General features: G+C 42.3%; 1 long non-coding RNA gene across 1 annotated transcript; it reads right to left on the minus strand.

Moving 5' to 3' along the window:
* Positions 1–7838: 7838 nt before the first annotated feature.
* LOC135565285 (uncharacterized) lies at positions 7839–24644 on the minus strand. Its single transcript, XR_010461479.1, has 2 exons — positions 23905–24644; positions 7839–13767 (listed from the first exon to the last, which is right to left on the minus strand). It is a non-coding gene; the product is annotated as an uncharacterized LOC135565285 (long non-coding RNA).
* Between the last annotated feature and the right edge of the window lie 1609 nt (positions 24645–26253).

The raw sequence follows: 26253 nt of genomic DNA on the forward strand, positions 1-26253 counted from the left end.
TAGTTACCATAGAGTGTGCGTCTCATTAGTGTGCGTCACTACTGTAGGTGCCGTAAATTGCTGAATTAGACTGGTCCCAGATCTGTTTTGGCCATTGTCACTCAGGCCTGGGATCCTGGGATACCTATAGTAAATATTTAATCTGTTCAGAAATCATTTTCATAGGTAAGTCTATGACGTCTTTTAATGTGCATTCATGGCATCTTTGTAAAAAAAACAACTGTGCATGTTCTCACCGCTCATTAATATTTCAGGACCTCTGAGCTCTGCAGGTCATTCAGTGTCTCATGTTCATGTGCTCCAGCAACTCCTGATTTACAAATTAATCACTGTTACTGGAGGATACACAACTCATAGCAATTAGTTAATAAGCCTTGTAGCCTATACACACACACACACACACACACGCACACACGCACACACGCACACACGCACACACACACACACACACACACACACACATACACCATTTTGCATGCTTGTTTTATTTTGTAATCTGTTGGCAGAATACTATCTGCTCTTTCCAGAATTAGACAATATCATTCTCAGAGAACATTATGTTGAATCATAGTGATTTGCGATTGTGAATTGGCTTGATAAACCCAATTTCAGAATAGTTATCTATCTCTGGGAATCTCAATGCCACCCACTATGCAGATGTGATGTGATTAGAACCTTAGTGCTGCATGGTGACTCATTCATTATTCACTTCCACTACTCTGTTTCCCATGCCTCATTATCTTTCAATAACACACACACACACACACACACACACACACACACACACACACACACACACACACACACACACACACACACACACACACACACACACACACACACACACACACACACACACACACTGACCTCTATCTTCAGTGACTTCATCCCAGCTTCTCTACCTGGATGTAGGTTATGCAACGCCTCCAGCGGTGCAGATGGAGAGGCAGATTATTGTGCGGTCCTCTGTTTATTAGGCATTCTGCTTTTGCAATATATTCTCAACGTGTTATGTAATGCCATGCTGAGTCCAGCTCTTAAATCTCCACCAGGATGGGTCAATTGGAGAACTGAATGAGTAAACACCATCAATCCTACTGGCTTATGTACTCCTTTCCCAATCCTGGAGGGATGCCATGGATCCAAGCTTACCATGTTGATATGAGTGAGTGGTGGAGAATTGCCAGTTTCTTCTAACCCCAACAGAGAAGGTCAGATTTTCAGGGTTCAGGTCGGAACACGTCATTTCAAATTTGTGACAGTAAAGTGAACTGTCCTCCATAAGACCTTAGTGCTTCTTTGCGAGAGGGAAATTTCAGCCTTTTGTGCTTAAAACATGGTGGGACATATCACATTAACTCATGTCGCTATTTTGGTGGTACAGATGTCGGATCTTAATTTGATCACCCTGTTGCAGGAGAACTTTATTTTTAGCAAACTGGCTCAAATTAAGATCTTTCATTTGTAGGAGCTCAATCCCACATTGGATTTTATTTTAAATTTCCTCCTCTAGCCTAAACAATGAATATCTCCTTAAAACCTTTACTTATATTTTCCAATATCCAACATATTCAACATGTATTATATAGTAATCATTGTACAACAATTACACATACTATAGTTGAAAAAAGCTTGCCCAGTTTTCTAATAGTTTGTTTTTTTACAGATTCCAGTTCTGTATTTCATCACTAGCTGGAGACATTGACCATATTACCCCACAAACCCTGAGCACCAACCTACACGGTCTACCGCCGTCTCTCATTAGCATCACCAGCTGAAGAGAGTTTTGTCCCTAATTGTTTGCCCTAAGCTCTATATGAACTTGACCATTCCCTTTGTGATAATTCTGAAGGAGGCCATTATTGTCCGAAAGTCCATCTTTTAAACCTAATTAAACAAATAATTGTTTTATGGTGAGCGAGTGTTGCGCCTTTTCCAGTCCAATGATGTTTACACATTTTTAGGTTGCACCTCTACTCAAGTTGGTTGAGCACCTTTCAGACATAATTGGTGAAGTCACCTGAAACATGTTGACAGAGAGAGGCAGACAGAGAGAGAGACAGGCTGCAAGTAGCTAAAGAGCAGACTGTAGTCCAGACTGTGGTTGAGGGGACAGCTGTGGAGAGACTCCTCTCTGATAAACATGCTGATCTAGTGAAACCATGGGAAGCTGCTGAGGGGAGGACAGATTATAATAATGTCTTGAATGGAGTGAATGGAATAGTATCAAACCATGTGTTTGATATCATGTGTTTGGTACCATGTGTTCGATATAATGAAATTGAGACCGTGAGTTTGGTACCATGAGTTTGGTACCATGTGTTTGTGATAAAATAATGTATATGTTGAAAGATAATGATAAAATAATTCCACTCTGAAACCTTATAATTGTAGGCATTTTTTTTATCTGATGATGTGTGTAGTTTTAGTCAGAATTAGATTAAACAATGTATCTGAATAGTGGAAAAACACAGATTGTCTGAGCAAGACGTAGCTTAGGATTTGAACTTGTATGTATGTGCCGAAGAAAAACACAGAAAACAGTTCAACTGTGTTTGAACCGACCTGGCTAGGCCTCTGAGGAATTTATAATAGCATAAGGAGTACTTCTCAAGGTTTCCCTAATCTCGGGGGAATGGAACTGTCGGCTGGGTAGTGATACACAGTGGTGAGAACTATGGAGAAGGATAAAACTCACCTACTGTTTGTGTGGAAGTATGTGCGTAGGAAACCTACTGTTTGTGTGGAAGTATGTGCGCAGCTATAAAATGGATGTCTCTATATAATGGAATAAACTGTACAGACCTTTTGCATAAAGCTGAGTCTTTGCCTAATTATTATTTTACCCATGGTCTTACAAACCTCGGGGATTTGGTCAAAGCTATTGACTGAAAGTTGGGATTGAAAATTCTCGTGACAGCTTGGTCCTTCGAAGCTGGATTTCAATACCTGTTTTCTGTCCTCCCATAGGAGCCCCCAAAAACCGTGCACGGATGGATCAGAGATCCGTATGTTAAAGACCTGCCCTCTGGAAATTGAGGTTCCATTTCAGGCCGGTGGCAACAGAAATGCGACAGAAAACGGTGACAAAATCTAAACCACATTGAAACCTCAGCTGCAAATAATAAGGTTGGTGCTCTTTATTCACGGATATAGGGGATAATATCTGTATGATTGCATTAAATGAGGTAAATGATTTTAAGGGAATGCCGGAATTAACCGGAGATGAGTAAAGAATTTTAATGAATTCTGGGTGTTTAGACACTAAAATATCCGGAGGAGTTTATATCTGGTGACCGTTCTTTAGAATTTTGTGTGGAAAAAAATGTTTTAAAGGGAACCAAGTATTCTGTGCAAATGGAAGATAGGAATCGGGTATAAATTCAAATAGGAGGGGGGGGGGGGTCCGTAATGACTACCAAAATAAACTAGCTAAATGTTGAGACCTTAAACGTAAAATTGGTTGAAAGACATTGGCACAGAAACGTAGATTGGGAGGCGAAATATAATAATATAATTATGAGAGAGGAGGTCAGAGACTTGATTGTATTAATATAGGTTCCCTGTCTAAAGACGCTTAGGAGGGGATGGTCAGATCTTTAGGAGGCGCATGTCTAGGTCTGATTATCCATTGAAGAAGGGAAGCCTAATATAGTGCAGTGAGATATGAGATATTAACGAGTCAAAAGCACAAGGAACAACCGAAAAATAGGCTGTTAACTAGGACTTTACAAACCCTGGGAGATAGCTTATAGGTTGTATACGGGTGAGACCTAATGTCTGACCGAAAGACACCTCTATAGATAAAGTTTCAAGAAAGGAAAAGCACACAGGTTAAGAGATACACATAGATTGTGAGCATAGAGTGTGAGCACACACATAGGGAGTAGTGACATCCACATCAATTGTGAGACACATAGAGGTAATTGAATCAGTCTTAAATGCACACACATAGAATAAGAAGATAAATATATCTCTCACACGCAAATAATTATCAGTCAAAAGTCACAAGGAACAACCAAGAATAAGTAGAACTTATGGTTGTATAAAGTGTGAGATCTAAGGGGGCCAGAAAAAGCGAGCTACTAAGGAGGAAGAATTAGGTAGCCAGGAGCTGACAGAGAGGACTCCCACATCTCCCACAGAGACATCACCTAAACCCAAATGATACCCAGACCAGGGGGAGGAGGGGAAATCCAGACGGCGAGGTCGTGGTAATGAAACGGAGGCAGCCACATCAGGTTCCACCCGTCCCATTACCCCCTCCCCCTTATGCTGGTCCTCAGGGAGCTGAGGGAGGAAGAGAGGAAGAGGCACAGAAAGGAGGACAGGATTTAGCAACCTTATTGACAAAGTGGATAGAGGTAGAGGAAGGGAGAAAGTCGAGAAAAGTGGATAGAGACAGTCAAAACAAAGGGGGAGATGGATGCTTTAACTGTCACAAACCGGGTCATTTTGCTAGAGATTGTGAGGCACCGTGTAAACACTGCAATAAAGTAGGCCATAATCACTGAGACTGTAAAAAGAGAGAACAGGTTGAGTCTGAGCATCTGACAGTAACTATCAGGGAAATTGTAGACAAACATAAAGGAGGCTTTAAAGGGAATGGACCTAAGAGAGACGGAAAAAAAATGGACAGGATCAGACGATAGAAAATATTTCAATTGCGATAAGACGGGACATTTCGCCCAGGAGTGTAAGGCTCCCTGTCAACATTGTGACCGAGTAGGACACAACCACCATAATTACAAACATAAGGGGAAGGACAGGTGCGACAAATCGGGAGAGAAAGAGAGAGGCAGAGACAACGAGAGTGAGATTAATGAGAATCCTCGCTGGGGAAACGCTTGGACCTTTAAATTAGGGCTATTTTCTGGGAATTTACGACTACAGGCAATTATAAATAGGGTTATTTGCGAGGAGTCTTCGTAATTTAAAAAGTGTTGGTGGTTCAGCGGTAGAATTCTTGCCTACCACACGGGAGACTCGGGTTTGTATCCCAGCCTATGCACCAATAGACTAAAATTTGGGTTTCTGATTGTAATTCAACTATTGATATGTTTTGCCTGGAAAGATATGGTTGTTAGTGTTTGTTTAAGATAAAAACAGACCGTTTTAATAGCTTGTTTAGGTTCAATTGAAAGAATAATTCATTCAAAATAATAGCGAGGTGATTCCGATCTAATATGGAGTCGTATATTTAAATAACTGAATCACAGATAGTGGCTATAGAGTTGTGCCCACCAAAATGTTTTTTTATTCTAATGGATTGACTGATGTAGGTTATACATTTGGTGACTTACATGTTACTTTTAAGTATTGAACATTTCATAAGGGTGAAGCTGAAAGAGAAGGGACAGTTGTAACGTTTGGTTTTAATCGTATGATAGAGGTAAGGCAGAACGTTGTTTGAGTAGAGGTTATATTTTTTCCACTGGTAAGAAGAGGAGAGTTAGTCGTGCTCACTGGGCTATATTTGACTGTAAGGGATTCAGGTCTGAATAGTTGAATCGTAAAAGTTCTGATAGTTTCTGGTTATTGATTCTTGGTTTGATTGTTTAGGTAATACCAGTGAATTTGAACAGGAAGTTAATGTATTCTAACATTATAATCTGTTTCCATTACGTGGAACAATGTCAGGTCAGTAAAGTGGATTGCAGGTTGAGTTAATTTCATTTTGCAGGGACAGTGTACATTAATCAGTTGTATGTGTCTAATGGCAGGGTATTCCTATCAAGCACTTTGAGAGACTGTTTGCAGACAGACTGACTGGGTTTTAATGTTGCAAAGCAAGCTTGGGCCAAACTAGTCAAGTAGTATGTTAAGTAGGGGAATTTCATAGATTTGAACTACAGTATTGTATCCAAGGGTAGCGCATGTTCAATTAAGTACATACAGTGGGGAGAAGAAGTATTTGATACACTGCTGATTTTGCAAGTTTTCCTACTTACAAAGCATGTAGAGGTCTGTAATTTCTTATCATAGGTACACTTCAACTGTGAGAGACATTGTGTGATTTTAAGTAATTCATTTGCATTTTTTTGCATGACATAATTATTTGATACAGAACTTAATATTTGGTACAGAAACCTTTGTTTGTAATTACAGAGATCATACGTTTCCTGTAGTTCTTGACCAGGTTTGCACACACTGCAGCAGGGATTTTGGCCCACTCCTCCATACAGACCTTCTCCAGATCCTTCAGGTTTCGGGGCTGTCGCCGGGCAATACGGACTTTCAGCTCCCTCCAAAGATTTTCTATTGGGTTCAGGTCTGGAGACTGGCTAGGCCACTCCAGGACCTTGAGATGCTTAATACGGAGCCACTCCTCAGTTGCCCTGGCTGTGTGTTTCGGGTCATTGTCATGCTGGAAGACCCAGCCACGACCCATCTTCAATGCTCTTACTGAGGGAAGGAGGTTGTTGGCAAAGATCTCGCGATACATGGCCCCATCCATCCTCCACTCAATACGGTGCAGTCGTCCTGTCGCCTTTGCAGAAAAGCATCCCCAAAGAATGATGTTTCCACCTCCATGCTTCACGGTTGGGATAGTGTTCTTGGGATTGTACTCCTCCTTCTTCTTCCTCCAAACACAGCGAGTGGAGTTTAGACCAAAAAGCTCTATTTTTGTCTCATCAGACCACATGACCTTCTTCCATTCCTCCTCTGGATCATCCAGATGGTCATTGCCAAACTTCAGACGGGCCTGGACATGCGCTGGCTTGAGCAGGGGGACCTTGCTTGCGCTGCAGGATTTTAATCCATGAGGGCGTAGTGTGTTACTAATGGTTTTCTTTGAGACTGTGGTCCCAGCTCTCTTCAGGTCATTGACCAGGTCCTGCCTAGTTCTGGGCTGATCCCTCACCTTCCTCATGATCATTGATGCCCCACAAGGTGAGATCTTGCATGGAGCCCCAGACCGAGGGTGATTGACCGTCATCGTGAACTTCTTCCATTTTCTAATAATTGCGCCAACAGTTCTTGCCTATTGTCCTGTAGCCCATCCCAGCCTTGTGCAGGTCTACAATTGTATCCCTGATGTCCTTACACAGCTCTCTGGTCTTGGCCATTGTGTAGCGGTTGGAGTCTGTTTGGTTGAGTGTGTGGACAGGTGTCTTTTATACAGGTAACGAGTTCAAACAGGGGCAGTTAATACAGGTAATGAGTGGAGAACAGGAGGGCTTCTTAAAGAAAAACTAACAGTTCTTTGAGAGCCGGAATTCTTACTGGTTGGTAGGTGATCAAATACTTATGTCCTGCAATAAAATGCTAATTAATTACTTAAAAATCATACAATGTGATTTTCTGGATTTTTGTTTTAGATTCTGTCTCTCACAGTTGAAGTGTACCTATGATAAAAATTACAGACCTCTACATGCTTTGTAAGTCGGAGAACCTGCAAAATCGGCAGTGTATCAAATACCGTACTTGTTCTCCCCACTGTATAACCATTGAGGTTAAAACTAATGATTGGAGTACAATGGAATTATCATTAGGTTTTGTTTGTAGTCAATGTTTGAGTTTCTGAATCGGTGTAGTATAATGAAATGCTGACCAAGTGGTTGGGTTTTTTTCTGGGAAAAGGAGTGCTTCATTGTCTCTTTGGAAATGTTTTCTGGGGGATATAATCTTGAAGGGAGCGAGTGAGATAGAGGCCTATTTCTACCAAATTGAAAAGGCCTGGAAATGTTTTGTTTGTTTAGAACCTGGGGGTTGCCTTTGGGTTGAGGAGATTTCCATTTTTCCTAGAGACACGATATCTTAAGGAGGTACACACACATATGGAATTTTAGAAGTTTGTCATGGTCGTCATAAAGAGGAGACCAAGGCGCAGCGTGTTAAGTGAACATAACTCTTTAATAAAAGAGAGAACACTGAACAGAACTAAACAAAACAACAAAACGTGAAGCAATATGGCTAGTGCAGAACAGGCAACTAAACATAGAATAACAACCCACAAAATAACCAAGGAATATGGCTACCTAAATATGGTTCCCAATCAGAGACAATGATAAACAGCTGCCTCTGATTGAGAACCAATCTAGGCAACCATAGACATATAAACACCTAGACTAGAAAAATCTCTAGATAATACAAAAACTAAACAAACCACCCTTGTCACACCCTGACCTAACCAAATAATAAAGAAAACAAAGATAACTAAGGTCAGGGCGTGACAAAGTTTTATTTTCTGAGTTTTAATTAAACACGTAAATAATAACTAAGGTCTGGGTGGGCATCTAACCTTGGTGGCGGCTTTGGTTCTGGATGCCGCCCCCCTTCTTAACACTGAGTCCGCTCTTTTAGCACTGACCCGTGGATCATCACCAGATGCTCTGGACTGCGGATCCTCACCGTAGGTCCCGGGCTGGGGACCCTCGCTGCTTGGATCATCGCCGGATGTTCTGGACTGGGGACCGTCGCTGGAGACCCCGGACTGTAGCCCGTCGTTGGAGGTTCCGGACTGTGGCCCGTCGTTGGAGGTTCCGGACTGGGTACTGTCCCGGGACGCTCTGGACTGGGTACTGTCGCCGGACACTCCGGACTGGGTACTGTCTCCGGACGCCCGGACTGGGCACTGTCGCCAGACGCTCCGGACTGGGCACTGTCGCGGGACGCTCCGAAAAAGAGAAAAAAGAGAGAACACTGAACAGAACTAAACAAAACAACAAAACTAACCGTGAAGCAATATGGCTAGTGCAGAACAGGCAACTGAACATAGAATAACAACCCACAAAATAACCAAGGAATATGGCTACCTAAATATGGTTCCCAAACTAGGCAACCATAGATATATAAACACTTAGACTAGAAAACCCCTAGACATACAAAAACCCATAGACAATACAAAAACTAAACAAACCACCCTTGTCACACCCTGACCTAACCAAATAATAAAGAAAACAAAGATAACTAAGGTGAGGGCGTGACAAAGTTTTATTTTCTGAGTTTTAATTAAACACATAAATTCTTTAGATAAGGGTATGTTCTGGGAACCTGGGATACAAAATGTAGAAAATGTTTGATGGTTTTTCTTTAAGTTGTCTAATATAGTAAGAAACACTTCTTTGAAAGGGTGATATGACTTTTGACCTCTATCATAGCTCTCCTGTGTGGTCTGATCAGCCTCATGGGAGGGCCATTTGGATAATGAATTTGAGGTCATTTGTGATACTGACTTTAAGGTAATTTGTGTAATTGATAATTATGATGGAGTTTATAGTTCTTTGACCTATTTGTAATTTGAACCAATGAGAAGAAAGATAGGGCATAACCTTTGACGATGAGAAGACTTCCTTAATTCAGTCTCTCTCCCTATGGCCATAAGGGTACAATCATTTTTCTCTGTGGAGGGTTTCAGAGTAGGGATTTTGATCTGATTGTTATTTGAAACTTTATTTTATCTTTGGACCAGTAGTAGTATTTTTTATACAACACTCATGGAGAATTATGGGTTAGAAATGGGGCGGAGGTGTGTTTATAAAAAACTGTCCTAAGGTTATTTTGTAACTCCCACTATTTTGGCTTAAGTGATGTTTAGTAATCTAGCAAAGTTTTATTTCAGCCAGCTGTTGTTGTATGCAACAAGGCTGTGAAATTGATATAATAGTATTATTATATTTGTTGTTGAATAAGGTTATAAAGTAGCAAGAATAAGTTTAATGATGGTAGACTTATGTTAAGTATTTAGAACATATTCTAAGCCAACAGGACAGGGATATATGAAATCTGTGGTGATTTAGGATCATTGAGAGTAATCGAGATAAACTTTATCAACCAGGTAATAATCTTAGAGATTACTACCATAGACATGTTTATTTTATTTGTTTAAATCCCTGCAGACAGGGAGACAGTGAGGCATTTAGTCAATATTTGGAAACAACCAATATTTGATACTGACTGTTATAAGAAAGAGCGACAGACAGATAGTAGAAAAGGCAGATGGAGAAGGGCTCCCCCACCCTATGCGGAGGCCTAAGGTGACCTTGATGGTTTGGGAGTATTAGGAGGAGGGGGGGCAGGAAGTGAGCAGAGATAGAGAGAGAGAGCAGAAGGAATTTGAGGAGAATGAGAGGGAGAGACTGGGAGTGAGGAGCAGGAGACCTGGAGAGTTACGAAGGTTAGAATGTGATAATAAGCCAGGATTGAGAGAAGATAGAAGGGACACAGAATAGTTAGATGACGATGAGAAGATACCCCAATTCCCACTCATAACCTTATCCAACCCCAGAGCTGGGGACGGAGCATAACCAGACACGATAGAAGTCTATAGGACATGGACACAGAGGGATGTAGTGAGGGCATTAGAAGGAGCCGCACATCCTAGACAGGAATAGGGGGATTCAGAAGAGATTTGGTACAAGGATAAGTTGCCCATACTACCTAAGTCATTGTTTAGATATTCAGAAATATTGACACATGGGCAGAGCCGGGTGTCAACAGGGAGGAAGGATGGTAGAGCAGGTTAGGAAACACTGCAGGTTAGAGGAAGGATGGTAGAGCAGGTTAGGAAACACTGCAGGTTAGAGGAAGGATGGTAGAGCAGGTTAGGAAACACTGCAGGTTAGAGGAAGGATGGTAGAGCAGGTTAGGAAACACTGCAGGTTAGAGGAAGGATGGTAGATCAGGTTAGGAAACACTGCAGGTTAGAGGAAGGATGGTAGAGCAGGTTAGGAAACACTGCAGGTTAGAGGAAGGATGGTAGATCAGGTTAGGAAACACTGCAGGTTAGAGGAAGGATGGTAGAGCAGGTTAGGAAACACTGCAGGTTAGAGGAAGGATGGTAGATCAGGTTAGGAAACACTGCAGGTTAGAGGAAGGATGGTAGAGCAGGTTAGGAAACACTGGAGGTTAGAGGAAGGATGGTAGAGCAGGTTAGGAAAACCTGGCAGGTTCGGAAAGACTTAATGGCCTAGAGGATAATTACTTCACAAAAATATATATATCTGTAGAATAATGGACTTGGAAATGGACTTCATTGAACTATTCCGAAGGGAGGGAAATAAGGGGTGTTTAACTATAATAGATAAGTATATTAAAGGGGTAGAAGCATTCCCAACTTACTTGGCGGACACGATTATGGTAGCTAAAATATTAGGTCAAGATATTATCCCTAGAGTTGGTTTACTAAGATCTATTTCTTTAAATAATGGATGACATTTTAGCTAATCAGGTAGAACAAATAGAAGGCCAGAGTTAGGGACCAGAACAGGTAGACATAGAAGTTGAAGATATACTAGTAGAACACATGAGAAGACTGTTTGTTAACCAAACCCGTATGTTCAAGATTTTGTGTCCAACAGGTGAATTACAGGAGAAGGTGATTCACTCAATCCAACCAGGAGACTGGGTGTGGATCCAGTCCCTGAGGAGAATAGACTGGAAGTAGCCCCGTTCGGAAGGCCCATACCAGGTTCTATTAAACCACCACCTTTGCCATTAGAATAGCTGAGAGAGTCACTTGGGTCCATGTTACCCACTGCAAGAAGGTATGTACACATATGAGCACGGCTGATCATACACAGAGTTAGGAGAAACGAGTACCAACAGGGTCCGGGGTTACCTCCTTAACAAGTCCAATACAGCAAATGATAGATAAACATCTTGTTAATCTATCATCGTGTCCGATTTCAAAAAAGCTTTACAGCTAATGCACAACATACGATTATGTTAGGTCATAGCCAAGTTGAAAAAACACACAGACATTTTTCCAGCCAAAGATAGGAGTCACAAAAAGCAGAACTATAGATAAAATTAATCACTAACCTTTGATGATCTTCATCAGATGACACTCATAGGACATCACGTTACACAATACATATATATTTTGTTCGATAATGTGCATATTTATATCCAAAAATCTCAGTTTACATTGGCGCCTTACGTGCAGTAATGTTTTGATTCCAAAACAGCCATTGATTTTGCAGAAATACTCATTATAAACGTTGATAAAAGATACAAGTGTTAGTCACAGAATTAAAGATAGACTTCTCCTTAATGCAACCGCTGTGTCAGATTTCAAAAAAACTTTACGGAAAAGCATAATCTGAGAACGGCGCTCAGAACCCAAAACAGCCAGAGGAATATCTCCCATTTTGGAATCAACAAAGTTAGAAACAACACCATAAATACTCACTTACCTTTGATGATCTTCATCAGAAGGCACTCCCAGGAATCCCAGTTCAACAATAAATGACTGATATGTTCCATAAAGTTCTATCATTTATGTCCAAATAGCCACTTGTTGTTAGCGTGTTCAGCCCAGTAATCCATCTTCATGAGGCGCAGGTACTTCATCCAGACAAAAACTCAAAAAGTTCCATTACAGTACTTTAAAAACATGTCAAATGATGTATGGAATCAATCTTTAGGATGTTTTTAACATAAAACATCAATAATGTTCCAACCGGAGAATTCCTTTGTCTTCAGAAAAGCACTGGAACGAGAGGTAACTCTGTCGGGAGCACGCGTCATGAGACCAAGGCTCTCTGCCAGACCACTGACTCAAAGAGCTCTTACAGTATGAGCCCCTCCTTTATAGTATAATCCTCAAACCAGTTTCTAAAGACAGTTGACATCTAGTGGAAGCTGTAGGAAGTGCAACTTTATCCATATCTCAATGTGTATTCGGTAGGCCAAGCTTTGAAAAACTACAAACCAAAGATGTCCCAATTCCTGGTTGGATTTTTCTCAGGTTTTTGCCTGCCAAATGAGCTCTGTTATACTCACAGACATCATTCAAACAGTTTCAGAAAATTCAGAGTGTTTTCTATCCAATATTACTATTAATATGCATATTTTAGCATCTGGGACAGAGTAGGAGGCAGTTCACTCTGGGCACGCTATTCATCCAAAAATGTCAATGCTGCCCCCTATCCCAAAAAGGTTAAAGTGTGTTTGGACCGACCTGGCTAGGCCTCTGAGGAACTAATGATAGCATAGGGAGTACTTCTCAAGGTTTCCCTAATCTTGGGGCAATGGAACTGTCGGCTAGGTAGTGATACACAGTGGTGAGAACTATAGAGAAGGATAAAACTCACCTACTGTTTGTGTGGAAGTATGTGCGTAGGATACCTACTGTTTGTGTGGAAGTATGTGCGCAGCTATAAAATGGATGTCTTAGTATAATGGAATTTAGAACGTTCTCTGAATAAACTGTACAGACCTTTTGCATAAAGCTGAGTCTTTGCCTAATTATTATTATACCCATGGTCTTACAAACCTCGGGGATTGGTCAAATCTATTGATTGATTGATAGTTATTATCATTGGGATTGAAAATTATCGTGACAGTTTGATACCATGTGTTTGATACTATGTGTTTGATACCATTCCATGTATTCTGTTTCAGTCATTATTATGAGTTTGTCTTCCCCAATGAATGTGCCACCAATCAATCAATCAATCAATCAATCAAATGTGTTTATAAAGTCCTTTTTACATCAGCCGATGTCACAAAGTGCTTAGACAGAAACCCAGCCTAAAACCCCAAACAGCAAGCAATGCAGATGTACAAGCACAGTGTCTAGGAAAAACTCCCTAGAAAGGACAGAACCTAGGAAGAAACCGAGAGGAACCAGGCTTCGAGTGGTGGCCAGTCCTCTTCAACAGCAGGTCCTGGACAAGGTAGCACATCCAGTGAACAGGTCAGGGTTCCATAGCCACAGGCAGAACAGTTGAAACTTGAGCAGCAGCATGACCAGGTGGACTGTGGACAGGTGGACTCAGGCCAGGTAGTCTTGATGCGTGGTCCTAGGGCTCAGGTCCTCTGAGAGAAGAAAGAGAGAAAGAGAGAGAGAAAGAGAGAGAGAGAGAAAAAGAGAGAGAATTCAACCCAGCCTCGGGTGAGTGAAATACCGCCACGCAGCAGAACAACACGTCACCAAAGGCCTCTGACATTCTGTCTGAAGAACTGTGTGGACTGCTCCGTTCACACACAGAAGTAAGGGCTCAACGCTATGGAGTGTAGAGGAGTTAGAGACACCAATCAGACTCTATCGACTGCAAACTGGCAAGCAAACGGTCAAGGAGTCAGGAATGTCAAAAGAACAGGTTGGGATCAAAGATAAGACAGTTGTGTAGAGAGATAAAGGAAGAGTGATGGAACCGAGGAGGCAATGGATGAGATGTCCACTGCACGGGAGGAACTCCACTGCACTCTCAAGCAGTGTTCTAGTAATATAGATTAGGAGGTTTGCTAGGGTATCTCAAAAGAGGGAAAGATCAATCGAGGAGTCAAACCTCATAACAGGTTAGCTGTCATGAAGCCTTAAAGCTGTGTGGAAGATGTTAACCTGTGTATGTGTGTGTATAGGCTACAAGGCTTATTAACTAATTGCTGAGTTGACTGTGTATCCTCCAGTAACAGTGATTCATTTGTAAATCAGGAGTTGCTGGAGCACATGAACATGAGACACTGGATGACCTGCAGGTCCTGAAATATTAATGAGCGGTTGTTTTTTCATAGGTTTCCAAAGATAATTCAGGCTAATTCAGCAACTTAAAGCACCGACAGCAGTTACACACACTAATGAGACGCACACTCTATGGAAAACGTGATTCAAGACCTGCTGGCTCCTGTCTTTACCACATTGTAATAGTTGCACTTTCCTCCCAATATTGTGATGGATAATCATGCACCGTGAACACATTGTTATGGTTGTTATTTTGTGCTGATTGTGGTGACATGATTTATGTAGGTCAGTAATATACATCCCCAAAGGTACACAAAGGTAAAACATTTTATTGAGTTAATAAAAAATTCAATGAAAATGTCCATGTCCATGTCCATGATTCTTACAGAACAGCATCACCGTCATAATTACATGTATGGAATGCTGAATGACATGGCACAGTACATGGTAGATCCATCTGTTTCAGGAAGTCATTTTGATTTTCTGCGTCACACCACCGTTAGCTACAGGAGACTTTTTAAAATAGTCACATTGAGTCTCATTATCTCTTTGAGTGTCACTCCTTTGGAAGCTTGTCTATAAATAACAATACTTTTGTGTTTTGTAGGAGCCCATTCAGTGGCAGACAGACATATGAAAGTGTTCCTTTCATTTCCCTCAGTCGTTGTTTTTCATAAACCCTTGAGAGTTGATCTGTGGGTGCTGGAGACTTCGAACTCACACAAGGCCTTGAGCGTTCTTTTAGTAAACAACACCTCATCAAAACATCCTTTTCCCTCTTGTCTTTCACGTCCGTCCTTTGTTCCGCATCTATCTCTCTATCTCCCTCTCTGCTCTGTCTCTCTTGTGGTCTATTTCACTATCCCTGGCATCATTATTTCTCCAGTTAGTCAACATCAAGTTGTCTCTGATGAGATGAGGGCTGTTCTCTTTCTCTCTCTCTCTCCTCATTTCCTCCTCATGTACCCTTTTCCTCATTCCCCAGATTGTGGTTTAGTGCAGATGAGCAGGGGGAGGCCAGACTGCTGAGTGTAAACAGACTGACAGATGGACAGTCCCAGAGCAGAGCCAAGGAGATAAGAGGATTTATGCTGGTGTTTTTGTTTACGTAATGTGGTCGGGAGAGACAAAGAGAGGCAGAAAGAAAGAGGTGTGTGGAGGGGGGTGATAGAGAGATCGATGGAGAGAATGACTTGACAGATAAGGACCCCGAAACATTGTTTTTTTAGTGTTCACTCATTGTGTTAGTTAACAGTCAGTGGCAGTCTGTTTGGCCAAGAAGTGTTTTTCCTCTGTGCGTCCATCATCAGGCTGTAGTCAGTAAGCATTTCTGCTTGCCCCTCATTTCTGCTCCCGGGCTACTGTCAGCACTGCTGACCTCTCTTGGCAAGAGGGCACCTTGCAGGCCTTGTAGAGGATGACGAAGAGGATAAGGGTGAGGATGCCCACTATAGAGTTACACACAATGGCCATGATGGTCCATGCAGAGAGACCAGTGCTCAACTCTGTCTCCATGGTCAGCGTCCTGGTTCACACTAAATTTCAAGTTCTATGAATACAAATCCTCCACGTTCCACTCAAGCCCGACTCAGAGGTTTACTGGCACATCCTAGTCCACGGTCCGCTGTGGGCTTCATACTCTGCTGTCTCTTGTGTTAGCCCCAACAAGTGGCCCCTGAGCAAAGAGGAAAATGTGAGATTTAATGCACGCACATTTTAAACATGTAGATGCACCTATGTGAACAACCGCCTTACACACAAACATATAGTACACACTGAGATAATGGGCAGTCTTTCTCCGGGTCCGGACCTCCCGGAGAGGGGACAATGTACTCAAGGTGATCATGCTCTTTCCTAAGGGGACCTGTTCTCCAGGCCAGACTAGCACACTACAGGTTTTAACTGGGGATGGATGACCATATCACTAACAGCTGATTCACTACATGAGGTGTCTTAAGAGCAATAGATGTCATTGAACTTGATTCAAACACTGAAAGCAGTCTTCTTAAGAGTCCACAATACTTAAAACATGTCCAAATGTAATCTACAGATATTATAAATATGTAATCTAACTGCACATTCTTATTTGTTTGTGTAGTGGACCCTGTGAGTGTGTGTTTAGATGCAGGTTTGAGGATGTGTTCATATCAACCTGAGCCTGCATGTGTGTGTCTGAGTGAGTGTGTGTTTAGATGCAGGTTTGTGGATGTGTTGATATCAACCTGAGCCTGTATGTGTGTGTCTGAGTGAGTGTGTGTTTAGATGCAGGTTTGTGGATATGTTGATATCAACCTGAGCCTGTATGTGTGTGTCTGAGTGAGTGTGTGTTTAGATGCAGGTTTGTGGATGTGTTGATATCAACCTGGGCCTGTATGTGTGTGTCTGAGTGAGTGTGTGTTTAGATGCAGATTTGTGGATGTGTTGATATCAACCTGGGCCTGTATGTGTGTGTCTGAGTGAGTGTGTGATGGTTTTTGTGTCAGTGAATGATATTTCAATCACACTTCAATATAGAGAACCAACTCATTCATCTCTCTATGCATCCCTCTACAATGCATTCTAATGAGGCCACACATCTCTCTATGCATCCCTCTACAATGCATTCTAATGAGGCCACACATCTCTCTATGCATCCCTCTACAATGCATTCCAATGAGGCCACACATCTCTCTATGCATCCCTCTACAATGCATTCCAATGAGGCCACACATCTCTCTATGCATCCCTCTACAATGCATTCCAATGAGGCCACACATCTCTCTATGCATCCCTCTACAATGCATTCCAATGAGGCCACACATCTCTCTATGCATCCCTCTACAATGCATTCCAATGAGGCCACACATCTCTCTATGCATCCCTCTACAATGCATTCCAATGAGGCCACACATCTCTCTATGCATCCCTCTATTATGCATTCCAATGAGGCCACACATCTCTCTATGCATCCCTCTACAATGCATTCCAATGAGGCCACACATTTCTCCATGCATCGACTGAGTGAGGCAAACTTATTTCAAACTTCTCTCCACTCTCCCTGCCACTCTCAGCCAATCGTAATCAAGACAGGTATTTTTTTGAGTAAGGGTCGTGGCAATGATGCACTTGATTGACTCTCGGTAATAGAGTTAATTTTATACCAATGAGAATGGGTGGGGTTTATTGGATGTGGCATCACGCCACGGAACATCCAGGCAAGCTCTAAACTGTTTTTCGGCGCAATTTCCCTGTCAGCTCTCTGCCAGAATGTTCTGTAAAACTATTACCGATGAGAGGGGAAATGAGACCACATGGTACCACAGAGAGTACAGGAGAAAGAGTAGATTAGATGAACATCTGACTGGAGACAGACAGAAAAGAAGAAAGCAGCAGGTTAAAATGGCATTGGAGGTTATCATTTAAAGGAGTCGTTTCATGTGCAACATACAGTATGGAAAGCCAAATGGTTTGCATCAATATACATTCATTCTTGAGTCTGTTCACTTCCGATCCGAACTGTGGTAGTGTTGGAGAATGCAAAGTAGTAGCGCAGAGTTACGGATCATATCACATCATGTTTCACACATCAGTCATTCATTCTTTTTGGGATCCTACTTGGTGGACTGGTGCGTATTGGATCTATTGAGGATGACACACGTCCTGTTACAGGGATGCGCAATTCCAGTCCTTGAGGGTGTCATAGTTTTGTCCCAGCTCCAGATAACACACCTGACTCCAATAATCATCTAATCATGATCTTCAGTTTAGAATAACATTAGTTTAATCAGCTGTGTTTGCTAGGGATGGAGAAAAAGTGTAACACCACTCCGGCCCCCGAGGACTGTAGTTGCCCATCCCTGTAAGACTGTCAGTGGTGCCACTGGTGTTGATGTGGAGGAATTGCATGCTGGTTGAAAGACCAGGTGTATATTCAGCGAGGTAACATTTTCAAAATGTTTCAGATAGAAATGCAATGAATAGAGCTAACATAATTCCCTATTCTACATGACAGGCATTCATATCTGTTCTACATAAAGCTTTTCTATCTATTTGCTACCATCCTGAATATGCCTCAGGTGTAACTAGGGACAGACAGACTGACTGAGGGAATGTCAATTTGATTACAGTCACGAGTGAGTCCAAAGTGCAGGATTTTTATTTTAATTTTTTATTTCACCTTTATTTAACCAGGTAGGCTAGTTGAGAACAGGTTCTCATTTGCAACTGCGACCTGGCCAAGATAAAGCATAGCAGAGTGAACAGACAACACAGAGTTACACATGGAGTAAACAATTAACAAGTCAATAACACAGTAGAGAACAAAAGGGGAGTCTATATACAATGTGTGCAAAAGGCATGAGGAGGTAGGCGAATAATTACAATATTGCAGATTAACACTGGAGTGATAAATGATCAGATGATCATGTACAGGTAGAGATATTTGTGTGCAAAAGAGCAGAAAGGTAAATAAATAAAAACTGTGGGGATGAGGTAGGTGAAAATGGGTGGGCTATTTACCAATAGATTATGTACAGCTGCAGCGATCGGTTAGCTGCTCAGATAGCTGATGTTTGAAGTTGGTGAGGGAGATAAAAGTCTCCAACTTCAGCGATTTTTGCAAATCGTTCCAGTCACAGGCAGCAGAGTACTGGAACGAAAGGCGGCCGAATGAGGTGTTGGCTTTGGGGATGCTCAATGAGATACACCTGCTGGAGCGCGTGCTACGGATGGGTGTTGCCATCGTGACCAGTGAGCTGAGATAAGGCGGAGCTTTGCCTAGCATGGCCTTGTAGATGACCTGGAGCCAGTGGGTCTGGCGACGAATATGTAGCGAGGGCCAGCCGACTAGAGCATACAAGTCGCAGTGGTGGGTAGTATAAGGTGCTTTAGTGACAAAACGGATGGCACTGTGATAAACTGCATCCAGTTTGCTGAGAAGAGTGTTGGAAGCCATTTTGTAGATGACATCGCCGAAGTCGAGGATCGGTAGGATAGTCAGTTTTACTAGGGTAAGCTTGGCAGCGTGAGTGAAGGAGGCTTTGTTGCGGAATAGAAAGCCGACTCTTGATTTGATTTTCGATTGGAGATGTTTGATATGGGTCTGGAAGGAGAGTTTGCAGTCTAGCCAGACACCTAGGTACTTATAGGTGTCCACATATTCAAGGTCGGAACCATCCAGTGTGGTGATGCTAGTCGGGCAAGCGGGTGCAGGCAGCGATCGGTTGAAAAGCATGCATTTGATTTTACTAGCGTTTAAGAGCAGTTGGAGGCCACGGAAGGAGTATTGTATGGCATTGAAGCTCGATTGGAGGTTAGATAGCACAGTGTCCAATGACGGGCCGAAAGTGTATAGAATGGTGTCGTCTGCGTAGAGGTGGATCAGGGAATCGCCCGCAGCAAGAGCAACATCATTGATATACACAGAGAAAAGAGTCGGCCCGAGAATTTAACCCTGTGGCACCCCCATAGAGACTGCCAGAGGACCGGACAACATGCCCTCCGATTTGACACACTGAACTCTGTCTGCAAAGTAATTGGTGAACCAGGCAAGGCAGTCATCCGAAAAGCCGAGGCTACTGAGTCTGCCGATAAGAATATGGTGATTGACAGAGTCGAAAGCCTTGGCAAGGTCGATGAAGACGGCTGCACAGTACTGTCTTTTATCGATGGCGGTTATGATGTCGTTTAGTACCTTGAGTGTGGCTGAGGTGCACCCGTGACCGGCTCGGAAACCAGATTGCATAGCGGAGAAGGTACGGTGGGATTCGAGATGGTCAGTGACCTGTTTGTTGACTTGGCTTTCGAAGACCTTAGATAGGCAGGGCAGAATGGATATAGGTCTGTAACAGTTTGGGTCCAGGGTGTCTCCCCCTTTGAAGAGGGGGATGACTGCGGCAGCTTTCCAATCCTTGGGGATCTCAGACGATATGAAAGAGAGGTTGAACAGGCTGATAATAGGGGTTGCGACAATGGCGGCGGATAGTTTCAGAAATAGAGGGTCCAGATTGTCAAGCCCAGCTGATTTATACGGGTCCAGGTTTTGCAGCTCTTTCAGAACATCTGCTATCTGGATTTGGGTAAAGGAGAACCTGTAGAGGCTTGGGCGAGGAGCTGCGGGGGGGCCGGAGCTGTTGGCCGAGGTAGGAGTAGCCAGGCGGAAGGCATGGCCAGCCGTTGAGAAATGCTTGTTGAAGTTTTCGATAATCATGGATTTGTCGGTGGTGACCGTGTTCCCTAGCCTCAGTGCAGTGGGCAGCTGGGAGGAGGTGCTCTTGTTCTCCATGGACTTCACAGTGTCCCAGAACTTTTTGGAGTTGGAGCTACAGGATGCAAACTTCTGCCTGAAGAAGCTGGCCTTAGCTTTCCTGACTGACTGCCTGTATTGGTTCCTGACTTCCCTGAACAGTTGCATATCGCGGGGACTGTTCGATGCTATTGCAGTCCGCCACAGGATGTTTTTGTGCTGGTCGAGGGCAGTCAGGTCTGGAGTGAACCAAGGGCTGTATCTGTTCTTAGTTCTGCATTTTTTGAACGGAGCATGCTTATCTAATATGGTGAGGAAGTTACTCTTAAAGAATGACCAGGCATCCTCAACTGACGGGATGAGGTCAATGTCCTTCCAGGATACCCGGGCCAGGTCGATTAGAAAGGCCTGCTCACAGAAGTGTTTTAGGGAGCGTTTGACAGTGATGAGGGGTGGTCGTTTCACTGCGGCACCGTAGCGGATACAGGCAATGAGGCAGTGGTATTTGGAGGGATATAGGCCGGTCTCCTCACTCCCAGACATGGTCAATACCATAGGGTCAATACAGTGAGAAACCCACTGCTGACTGTTATGCAATGGCTATGGACAACAAGAGTTTGTTAGAATGGGATGGGGCTGGATGTGGATGAGGGAATTAGATTGTGTTCTCTGGACACAACCAAACAATAAGAGTCTATCTGTGTGTGTGTGTGTGTGTGTGTGTGTGTGTGTGTGTGTGCGTGTGTGCGTGTGTGTCTGTGTGTGCACGGTTGTGAGCATGCATGTATCATGTAACTCTCTCTCTCACACACACACACACACACACAGAATAGGTGAAAACTGAAGATGGATCAACAACATTGTAGTTACTCCACAATACTAACCTTATCGACAGAGTGAAAAGAAGAATATTCCAAAACATGCATTCTGTTTGCAACAAGGCACTAAATAAATACTGCAAATGTGGCAAAGCAATTCACTTTGTGTCCTGAATACAAAGTGTTATGGTTGGGGCAAATCCAATACAACACATGACGGAGTACCACTCTCCATATTTTCAAGCATAGTGGTGTCGGCATCATGTTATGGGTATGCTTGTAATCGTTAAGGACTGGGGAGTTTTTCAGGATAAAAAAGAAACGGAATGGAACTAATCACAGGCAAAAACCTATCTCAGTCTGCTTTCCACCAGAGACTGTAGACTGCGAGATGAATTCACCTTTCAGCAAGACATTAAAACACAAGTCTAATCTACAGTGGAGTTGCTTACTAAGAAACAGTGAATGTTCCTGAGTGGGCGGGTTACAGTTTTGACTTAAATCTACTTGAATCTATGGCAAGACCTGAAAATGGTTGTCTAGTAATGATCAACCACCGATTTGAATAATGTGCAAATATTGCACAATCCAGGTATGGAAAGCTCTTAGAGACTTACCCAGAAAGACTCACAGCTGGGTATCATTGCCAAAGGTGCTTCCACAAAGTATTGAATCAGGGGTGTGAATACTTATGTAAATGAGATATTATTTTATCATTTTTTTCAATAAATGAGAAAAAAACAAAAACAAACTTGTTTTCACTTCGTCATTATGGGATACTTTGTAAATATTTGTGTGTAGACATTTTGAATTCAGGCTGTAACATGACAAAATGTGGAAAAAGTCAAGGGGTATGAAAACTTTCTGAAGGCACTGTATCTTTCTGATAGAACACATAGGGTTTTCTTTAATGGAAGCTTCTTTCATGTCAAACATGTCAAATGTGGTGAATTGTAGGGCAGCTCTTTTGGCACTCTACTCTATTTCTGCCAATGACCTGCCACAAGCATTAAACAAAGCTTGTGTGTCTATGTATTCTGATGATTCGACCTTATCTGCATCAGCAACCACAGCTAGTGAAATCACTACAACCCTAAACAAAGAGTTGCAGTCAGTTTTAGAATTAATGTCCAATAATAAAGTGGAACTGAACATCTCTAAAACTAAGAGCTTTGTATTTGGTACAAATCATTCCCCAGGTTCTAGACCTCAGCTGAATCTGGTAATGAATGGTGTGGCTGTTGAGCAAGATGAGAAGACTACATTTATTGTTGTTACCTTAGATTATAAACTGTCATGGTCAAAAGATATAGATTCAACGGTTGTAAAGATGGGGAGAGGTCTGTCTGTGATAAAGAGATGCTCTGGCTTTTTGACACCACACGCCTCAAAGCAAGTCCTGCAGGGTCTAGTTTTATCTTGATTATTATCCATTCATATGGTCAGGACCTCGTTAAGCTGCAGCTGGCCTAGAACAGACCGGCAGGTTTTGCTCTTCATTATAGTCAGAGGGCTAATATCAATACTATGCATGCCAGTCTCTCTTGGCTAAGATTTGTGGATAGACTTCTTGTTTTCATAAGAAACAATGTTTTGGAAATTCCAATTTGCTTGCATAGTCAACTTACACACAGCACTGACACACACACTTACCCCAGCAGACATGCCGCCAGGGGTCTTTTCACAGTCCCCAGGTCCAGAACAAATTCAAGGAAACGTACAGTATTATACAGAGTCATGATTGCATGGAACACCCTTCCATCCATATGGTGCAAGAGGGCAACAAATCTGTTTTTTAAAACAAATACAGCAATACCTCAACTCCTCTCCCCCATGTGACCTACTTTATGTGTGCATGTATTGACATGTATGTGTAACTGATAGATACACACACATGCACACGACATGTTAATGTTTTTAAATGTATGTAATTTGTAAAGTATTTTGTCAGTAATGTATTTTTCATTATGTATCGGACCCCAGTAAGACTAGCTGTCACCATTGGCTTCGGCTAACGGGGATCCTAATAAAATCATATTAATTCAATTTATCCATATAAGCCAAATTCCCACGAGTGTAAAGGGTTAATGAGCCAGAAACAACAATACCACGGACTCACTAGTGGTCTAAATATTTTTAGCGATCCATAGATTTGGTTTGGTACTGTATTCTGTGGGGTGGAATTACAGCACCATTGGAAATACAGCACATTTCCCACAATGTACCATCATTTACATTATGCTGCAATAAAACATCTCAGAGTATTTTACTGTTGATAATACCTAAAACCACTCTATAAATTACAGTTTCCGTCAGTGTGGGAAAATCTGAGAAAAACATTTTGTGCTACTGTTGTTCAACTTGTTCTATTCTAATGATAGTCATCATCAATAACTTAGACCAATAGGTACTTAAAAAATGCGCCGACAAACCCTCGCTCACTCACTCACCTGTTCCCGCTTCATTCAGCAGATCGCACCATCCGGAATCAACAGATGCACAGATCCAACGTCGAGCAGACTCTGCAACGGATTCGGTTTCATTCTCAGGAATAAAGTTAAGGCACAAAAGTGCATTATTATTGTTTGACAAGGCAGTTGCCACCAAGTACCAGGCACATTTTCCTGACAGTTAGGTAGTGATTCAATATCCACAGCACACTGCTGGAATGAGAAAGCCTGCGAAGTCCCACCCGTTCGTTGAGTAGTGATGTCACTGTCAATGTGGATCACTATGATGTCGCACACTCCCTCTCTCCCTCTCCTCCCTCTCGCTGCTCAGGCACAGAGGAGATTCAGCTATTTTAAGTAGCCTATAGGCTAACTCCAAGAACATCCCATCAATGGCTTTCTATCTCACACACTGTGGTGTATAGGCTAACTCCAAGAACATCCCATCAATGGCTTTCTATCTCACACACTGTGGTGTATAGGCTAACTCCAAGAACATCCCATCAATGGCTTTCTATCTCACACACTGTGGTGTATAGGCTAACTCCAAGAACATCCCATCAATGGCTTTCTATCTCACACACTGTGGTGTATAGGCTAACTCCAAGAACATCCCATCAATGGCTTTCTATCTCACACACTGTGGTGTATAGGCTAACTCCAAGAACATCCCATCAATGGCTTTCTATCTCACACACTGTGGTGTATAGGCTAACTCCAAGAACATCCCATCAATGGCTTTCTATCTCACACACTGTGGTGTATAGGCTAACTCCAAGAACATCCCATCAATGGCTTTCTATCTCACACACTGTGGTGTATAGGCTAACTCCAAGAACATCCCATCAATGGCTTTCTATCTCACACACTGTGGTGTATAGGCTACTGTAATATACACTGTCCCGTTATATATAACGCCCTAGAAAATCATCATAGTGAACTTCCTGACATTGAAAAACAGCTATGTCATTGCACGAATTGGTAAGGCGGGCATTGCACATTTAGTATGCAAGGCGGCAAGCTGTCCCCCTGTGCTCCTTTCAGAGCGTGGGGGGGGGTGAAGACAAAGCTCTTTTCAGACCAGATCCCGCGCCAGACAAAATCTCCCCCGGAAAAGCAGGATAAACCCCGGAGCAACAACAGGTTCAATCAACTATTTTAAAGGTGTGATCTGGGATCTGTCCAATGGTCATAACACACTGGGCACAGAGGTCAATTCAACATTCATTCCACCTTGGTTCAAAGCAAATTCATTGAAATGATGTGGAAACAAGGTTGATTCAACCAGTGTATAGAATTGTTTATGTAGTCTAGGCCTATATATTCTTGAAGAATAGAAAGTTAAAATTCCGCTTGGGCTTAGCACAAAAGAGGTTTGTTTACACACAAACAGTTTAGCTTGGGCTATTGTTTATTGAAAACACCAAAGAGCAAGTAATACTTCTTGTATTGAATGACTTTAATTGACCCCTTGATGTGCAGGTTCAAAATATGTTTACAACTATTATGTGCACTCATAGACACAGAAAACATACACTAAGACACTGATAAACTCCATGTATGCACTCACACACACACCACATGCACACACATGCACACACGCACATGCACACACATACATACACACACAAACACAGTTGGTGTGACAGTGACCTGCTCTAATCGGACATGACATACTGTCTGCCTATCAATGTCTTCCCTCAAATACGAATTTCCCTGTCAAAACACAGCAAGTCGGTGTGTGTGTGTGGGTACGAGCAAGCGAGTGTATACAGTATGTGAGTAAGAGAGGTAGAGAGAGAGACTAAATTCAAATTTAAACTTAATTTCCCCTTGCCTTTGTTCTGTGGCTTTCTCATCCACAGCCTGTCTGCCAATTCTGTGTAGTGTAATCACATCAAAAGCTGAAGATGAAAGAAGACTGTTGGGAGAGCATACATCAGCCTGGCTCACCCAGACGCATATTAGGGTTTTAATGAAACCTCTTTATTCCCAGAATATGCCTGACAGAATAAAGTGTAGAACTAGATGTCTATCTTTCTGTAGTGGGGCGAACACACAGGGTTCCATTTTACTGTTCTTAAAACAGGCCCAAATTGCGCGAGAAGAAACTAATCTTCACAAATCGTCCAGAGGAATGTCTCAAAACTTTCCTATTCGCAAATATTAAGTAAACAGCATGAACAAAACTGAATGAATTGTGAAATTATTAAAGTTCCACAAAGCCATTTTTTTTTATTTCGATAGCAAATCATTTCTGGGTAACAATTAAGTACCTTAGTGTGATTGTTTTCAATTAAAATGGTAACTTATTAGAAAAAAATTGCTTCTTAGCAAAGAGTAATTTTT

The sequence above is a fragment of the Oncorhynchus nerka genome, linkage group LG27 (assembly GCF_034236695.1).
Source record: "Oncorhynchus nerka isolate Pitt River linkage group LG27, Oner_Uvic_2.0, whole genome shotgun sequence".
NCBI lineage: Eukaryota > Metazoa > Chordata > Actinopteri > Salmoniformes > Salmonidae > Oncorhynchus > Oncorhynchus nerka.